Genomic DNA, 8,133 nt, shown 5'->3' with positions numbered 1-8,133 from the left:
TGCGCGGCCACACACAGAAACAACACGGTACAGGGCAGGGGGACACGGTGCACTGCAGACACCCGGTCCGGTGACGGCGGAGGACACGGTGCACTGCACACACCCGGTCCGGTGACGGCGGAGGACACGGTGCAGACACGGCCGGGCTCCGCTCACATAGACGGATGGACACGGTGCAGACACGGCCGGGCTCCGCTCACATAGACGGTGGACACGGTGCAGACACGGCCGGGCTCCGCTCACATAGACGGTGGACACGGTGCAGACACGGCCGGGCTCCGCTCACATAGACGGATGGACACGGTGCAGACACGGCCGGGCTCCGCTCACATAGACGGATGGACACGGTGCAGACACGGCCGGGCTCCGCTCACATAGACGGATGGACACGGTGCAGACACGGCCGGGCTCCGCTCACATAGACGGATGGACACGGTGCAGACACGGCCGGGCTCTGCTCACATAGACGGATGGACACGGTGCAGACACGGCCGGGCTCCGCTCACATAGACGGGTGGACTGGGTGCAGACACGGCCGGGCTCCGCTCACATAGACGGGTGGACACGGTGCAGACATGGCCAGGCTCCGCTCACATAGACGGGTGGACACGGTGCAGACACGGCCGGGCTCCGCTCACATAGACGGTGGACACGGTGCAGACACGGCCGGGCTCCGCTCACATAGACGGATGGACACGGTGCAGACACGGCCGGGCTCCGCTCACATAGACGGTGGACACGGTGCAGACACGGCCGGGCTCCGCTCACATAGACGGATGGACACGGTGCAGACACGGCCGGGCTCCGCTCACATAGACGGATGGACACGGTGCAGACACGGCCGGGCTCCGCTCACATAGACGGTGGACACGGTGCAGACACGGCCGGGCTCCGCTCACATAGACGGTGGACACGGTGCAGACACGGCCGGGCTCCGCTCACATAGACGGATGGACACGGTGCAGACACGGCCGGGCTCCGCTCACATAGACGGATGGACACGGTGCAGACACGGCCGGGCTCCGCTCACATAGACGGGTGGACACGGTGCAGACACGGCCGGGCTCCGCTCATATAGACGGATGGACTGGGTGCAGACACGGCCGGGCTCCGCTCATATAGACGGGTGGACACGGTGCAGACATGGCCGGGCTCCGCTCACATAGACGGGTGGACACGGTGCAGACACAGCCGGGCTCCGCTCACATAGACGGGTGGACACGGTGCAGACGCTGCCGGGCTCCGCTCACATAGACGGTGGACACGGTGCAGACACGGCCGGGCTCCGCTCACATAGACGGGTGGACACGGTGCAGACACAGCCGGGCTCCGCTCACATAGACGGGTGGACTGGGTGCAGACACGGCCGGGCTCCGCTCACATAGACGGGTGGACTGGGTGCAGACACGGCCGGGCTCCGCTCACATAGACGGGTAGACACGGTGCAGACGCTGCCGGGCTCCGCTCACATAGACGACGAATAAGAAACCAACTTCAGCCTCGTTGGGTGGACACGGTGCAGACACGGCCGGGCTCCGCTCACATAGACGGGTGGACACGGTGCAGACACAGCCGGGCTCCGCTCACATAGACGGGTGGACACGGTGCAGACACGGCCGGGCTCCGCTCACATAGACGACGAATAAGAAACCAACTTCAGCCTCGTTGGGTGGACACGGTGCAGACACAGCCGGGCTCCGCTCACATAGATGGGTGGACTGGGTGCAGACACGGCCGGGCTCCGCTCACATAGACGGGTGGACACGGTGCAGACACGGCCGGGCTCCGCTCACATAGACGGGTGGACTGGGTGCAGACACGGCCGGGCTCCGCTCACATAGACGGGTGGACACGGTGCAGACACGGCCGGGCTCCGCTCACATAGACGGGTGGACACGGTGCAGACACGGCCGGGCTCCGCTCACATACCGTGTTTCCCCGAAAGTAAGACCCTGTCTTACATTTATTTTACCCCAAAAAGTCCCACCCTGTCTTACTTTCGGGGGAGGTCTTACATTAGCCGAAAAAAAAAATGACAATTTTCAAATTCAGTACAGTACTTAACGTTACACCATTCAACTGGAAAGCAGACAACAAATCAAAGTATGGTAACAGTAACACACTACGGTACGGTACTGTACGGTAATTGCCGTACACCCTCTGCCTGCATACCATAACAGTGCCGTATCCCACTGCACACAGCCCCATACCCCATAACAGTGCCGTATCCCACTGCACACAGCCCCATACCCAATACAGTACATGTTTCCCTACTTGGTTTTTAAATGCTGGACGTTTTCCTCTGCGGTGCGGCTGTGGGTGCGGAAGGCCTGTGCTGCAGGGAACGCTGTGCCAATCAGCAGGGAAACAGTGGTTACGTGGGGCTGGGGCGGCCAATTACAGCCCGAGCTGCTGGGCCAATCAGCACTCGAGCTGATTGGCCAATCAGCGCTCGAGCCGGGGGCCGGCGGTGACGTGGGGAGCAGGGGCGGCCAATGAGCTGTTGAGCTGGGCGGATTGCGGGGTTAACACGGCGAGTTAACCCCATGAGCGCTGGACCCGCCCAGCTGCACCTGAGGACACCTCTGGAGCCTGGGGACCCAATGGGGGACAGCGGCGGCCCAAAGGTAAGGGCCTTACATTTCACAGCGGCCCCCCCCCAACCCTGCCTTACATTCGGGGGAGGCCTTACATTGGAAGACCCCCCCGAAACCCCCACCCTGTCTTATTTTCAGGGGGGTCCTACTTTCGGGGAAACAGGGTAGATGGGTGGACTGGGTGCAGACACGGCCGGGCTCCGCTCACATAGACGGGTGGACTGGGTGCAGACACGGCCGGGCTCCGCTCACATAGACGGATGGACACGGTGCAGACACGGCCGGGCTCCGCTCACATAGACGGATGGACACGGTGCAGACACGGCCGGGCTCCGCTCACATAGACGGGTGGACTGGGTGCAGACACGGCCGGGCTCCGCTCACATAGACGGGTGGACACGGTGCAGACACAGCCGGGCTCCGCTCACATAGACGGGTGGACACGGTGCAGACGCTGCCGGGCTCCGCTCACATAGACGACGAATAAGAAACCAACTTCAGCCTCGTTGGGTGGACACGGTGCAGACACGGCCGGGCTCCGCTCATATAGACGGGTGGACACGGTGCAGACACAGCCGGGCTCCGCTCACATACACGGTGCAGACACGGCCGGGCTCCGCTCACATAGACGGGTGGACTGGGTGCAGACACAGCCGGCTCCGCTCACATAGACGGGTGGACACGGTGCAGACACGGCCGGGCTCCGCTCACATAGATGGGTGGACTGGGTGCAGACACGGCCGGGCTCCGCTCACATAGACGGGTGGACACGGTGCAGACACGGCCGGGCTCCGCTCACATAGACGGGTGGACTGGGTGCAGACGCTGCCGGGCTCCGTTCACATAGACGACGAATAAGAAACCAACTTCAGCCTCGTTGGGTGGACACGGTGCAGACACGGCCGGGCTCCGCTCATATAGACGGGTGGACACGGTGCAGACACGGCCGGGTTCCGCTCATATAGACGGGTGGACTGGGTGCAGACACGGCCGGGTTCCGCTCATATAGACGGGTGGATACGGTGCAGACACGGCCGGGCTCCGCTCATATAGACGGGTGGACTGGGTGCAGACACGGCCGGGTTCCGCTCATATAGACGGGTGGACTTGGTGCAGACACGGCCGGGCTCCGCTTGCTGCACATTTTGGAGCATATCTTGGACAGGATCCCCAGCGTTTCCTTGAGCGGCTCCCACAGCTCCATTAGGGTGTGTGCACACTCTGCGGATTACTCTGCAGATTTTTCCGGACTGATTTTGGTAAATCCGCAGGTAATCCGCACTGTGGATTTACCGCTTTATTTGTGTATTTCACCTGCGGTTTTACACCTGCGGAATCCGTACAAAGAATTGACATGCTGCTGAATAAACAACGCTTCGTTTCCACACGTTTTTTCCGCAGTATGTGTACTGCGGATTTTGTTTTCCATATGTTTACATGGTACTGTAAAACTCATCGCAGCAAAATCCGAAACGTGTGCACATAACCTAACAGACACGGATTTGCAATCTCTTTGCTTTCCCGCTTATCCCCTCGAGCTGTGGTGGTCACACCGCCGGTGCAGGACGTGTAATGTGAGGGGCTGTGGAGCAGAGACCGCTCTAATCTTCCTGTGATGTTCCTGCCACTGACAGCCCGGGGCAGTGGGAGTGTGACAGTGTGGAGTCCATTCCCCCCTGCATGGTAGCCTGAGCCTGCGCTCCCTCCATGAGGTTTTGGTGCATTTTTGACCTTGCGTATTTCTGCTATATCTTAGGCGGAGTGTAGATGATCCAGAAGTAGAAGAGCTGATCCGCTGCGTCCAAAGCGCTGACGTCCACTGAGCGTAGGCGAGTCCACATGTGTTCACTGAAATGTGCGGAATGACCTCATCCAATACATTGTATGGGTGACTTTTATCTTGCGGAATTGTGTCTCGTCAAGATAAGTAGACATGCTGGGGTCTGGAGTGACGCTCCGTATGTCTTGTCTCCGCATGTGATCTGCAGGCGTCTCTGAATGCATAGTGGCCATTGGATTTCTTGAAATCCCATCCACTGTGCTGTAACATCTGTCTGCTTCATAAATACCCAGCGTCAAACCCGCAGCAACTCCCGTATCGTGGGCACTTACCCTTGGGGTACGTGCACATGTTGCAGATTTGCCTGTGGAATTTTCTGCGCAGATTCTGCATCTCTTGGCTGAAAACACAGGTAATAATCTGCATATTTGATGTGTTTTTGATGCAGATTTTCATGCCTTTTTTTCATGCGGATTTGTATGTGTTTTTGTAGGCTAAATAAAGATCTATTATTTAACAAAAAAAAATTGTGATGTCATTTCTTGTCCAACCTCTTCATTTACATACTCCATTGAAGAATACTGTTTACACACACAGAAAGATAGATAATGCCAAGCCTGATGTTTAGCAATAAACATAATAAAATGGTACATAAACGGTTAAATAAAGACACACCCACACACACAAAATCTGCATTAGGTCAGGGTCACACTTGCGAGAAACTCACACGAGTCTCACACCTCAGTACCCGGCGCTGCTGCCGGCACTCGGACCGGAGCGTTCAGCTGTATAAGAATACATGCAGCTGCACACTCTGGTTTCGAGTACCGGTGGTAGTGCCGGGTAATGAGGTGCGAGTTTCTCGCAAGTGTGACCCCAGCCTTAAACACAATATCTGTTTAATTTAAAAAAGGCGTGGGCTCCAGCGCAATTTTCTGCGCCAGAGAAGGAAAGCCAGCGACTGGGCCGATGTTTATAGCCTAAGAAGGGGTTAATACCCATGGATCTTCCCAGGCTATGAATATCAGCCTACAGCTATATATTTAACCTTTACTGGCTACAAATATAAGGGGACCCCCCAAAAAAAACAACGTGGGGTCCCCCCTATAATTTATAGCCAGAAAAGGCTATGCAGACAGCTGCGGGCTGATATCCATAGCCTAGGAAGGGACCATAGATATTGCCCCCTCTCCCCCCTGGCTACAAACACCAGCACCCAGCCAACCCAGAAATGGCACATCTGTAAGATGCACCAATTCTGGCACTTAGCCCCTCTTTTCCCACTGCTCTGTAGCAGTGCCATAGGGGGTTAATGTCACCTTTGTATTGTAAGGTGACATCAAGCCAGCTTAGTAATGGAGAGGTGTCATTAAGACACCTATCCATTACTAATCCTATAGTTGTTACATGTTAAATAAACACAGGCAGAATAAAGTATTTTAATGAAATAAAACACTAAACACATTTTTTCCATCTTTATTACACAGCTAATCCATGTGACGCCCTCGATCTGTAAAAAAAAAAAAAACTATTCTCCCTGTTCCGACGCAGTCCATTTAATAACGAGTGTCCCACAACGATCTCCCCTATAGAGCAGTCAGATCACGAGATGTGACTGCTCTATAAGCCTCCAGTGGCACACTGACAGAAAATAATGGCTCCTGCAGTGCATCACTGAAGAGGTTACTGGAGTTTGTGTTCTCACTTTACGGCAACACTGCGTGAGAATTTTCCCACGCAGCGTTGCCGGTGACCGCGACCTCTTATGATGCTGTGATACACTGCGGAAGGATACCTTCCATCATTGTATCACCGTAGCCCCTGGAGAGCGGTCACATATCCCGATGTGACAGTTCTCCACGAGAGATCATTGTGGGACACTCGTTATTAAATGGATTACATCGGAACAGGGATTATACTGTTTGTTTATTTTTTTTACAGGTGAACGAGGGCGTCAAGGATTAGCTGTGTGGTGAGTATATACTGTGTATGTGTTTTTTTTACACTTGAACACAGTAGCCGGATGATGGGACTACTACTCTCCCATCATCGGCTAGCTGTCACTGTAGCAGGCATAGTAGTCCCATCAGGCAATACCTGCCAGTGTAAGGGGGCCGACGAGACCGCGGGTACCTGCGTGTCGGGTCCGGAACTGAAAGGGCTGCATCCTCTGTTTCCGGGGGGAAGCTTTTGAGAGGCGGACCGTCCCCTGTCCACGGGGGGAAGCGTGAGTGAGCCGGACCAACCCTTGAACCCAGGAGAGTTGGAGGAGACAGAAAAAGGTGAGCAGCAACAGAGGCATAAAAAGAAAAAGCATGCAAAGCAAGTCAGGTGGCGAGCGTGGGCTCTGTTTCCCCCACCAGAGAGTGTCATTGTGGCGACGAGCTGTATAGAAGGAGCCCCCGTCGCCTGCAGAGAGCAGAGCTGTGTGGAGTAGAGTTGTGTACATGGAGCAGGGCCGAGCCGGGTGTTACAATGGCCACAGATTAGTGCTCCGGCCGGGAGTACTGGTGCCAGACAGATCAGTGTCACCCGCCACCAGCGGCGGGGACCAGGGAGAGCGAGTTGTGCGGCGTGTGTCCAGTGACTGCCAGAGAGAACCAGGTGCCGTACACTACGTGACCGTGAGTACCGCACATGCACTGCCCCAGGAGGGACCACACACGGGACTGACACTCCCTGACTTGGGCAGAGAATAGTTGTCCTGACCCTTCTTACCTGACTGCCCTAGTTAAGAGCCACGTTGGGCTGGCACAGGACTGTGGCCCATGCTTTTGTTGGCCACATCAGTAGATGAACTAGGGGCAGAGGAAGGTACCGGAGACTGACCACTGCTGCCAGAAGACTGACCATTGACTACAGTACCATCCTGGAAAAGGCACTGCGCCCTCTGTTGCCGGCGCTATTGAGTTCGCTGCCAGGAGCCAAGACTTCATCTTTGCCAGGACTACGCTGGACCACGTGGAATCACCGTCGCCACCGGGATCCAGGACGCCATCTTCTCTAGGACCATGGAAAAAAGGAGAAGACAGAGCAAATAGGTTTACATGATAATAAAACAAGTCTTTTTATTAGTGACAATAGTATATATGTAAACACAAGTGATGATTAGAAATTACACATGATAAAATCACAGGATAGAGACAGAAAAACCCAAATGCTCCATATTTGCACAAGCCCGAGTAAACAGGTTTTATATAAAGTGTCAGTGCCTATGTACTCAGAAAAGTGGTAAGGTCGCCATTCCAAACATATTCTAATAAGAGTGGCAAAACAGTCACAGGGAGGGCAGAACTTACCAGGGGCAAAGCAAGAGAAGACCCTGGGCCAGGTGTAGAAATCCCCGACGCGCATTTCGCGTGTTAAATATACCGCTTTATCAAGGGGAATGTGAGTTATAGGAAGAACAGGACCTTTTATGGCCATGTGACCAGACATGTGACGTCCGTACGGCCAATAGTAGTGGATATTGCAGCGCATGCGCACCGCACCGATCAGGTCCCGGCAGTTGCATCAGAGCGTCAGACATTCCCGCACACAAATGGGGACAAGAAAGAGGCCCCAGGTATGTCAGAAAGGCATGATAGACGCGCCGATGCACGCCGGAGACGGCTGGCATGTTGAATGGGCAGATCTAATGGTGAGTTTGAAAGTTGAATCAGTCAATCAGACAAGCATTAGTCATTCTGTGATGACTAGGCCAGTTTATTTTTGAATCAGACAAATCAGAGATAATTTCTGTAAAGATGGTGAATT

Source organism: Ranitomeya imitator, chromosome 10 (genome assembly GCF_032444005.1).
Source record: "Ranitomeya imitator isolate aRanImi1 chromosome 10, aRanImi1.pri, whole genome shotgun sequence".
NCBI lineage: Eukaryota > Metazoa > Chordata > Amphibia > Anura > Dendrobatidae > Ranitomeya > Ranitomeya imitator.
The sequence above is the reverse complement of the archived record's forward strand: the minus strand, read 5'-3'. Positions refer to the sequence as shown.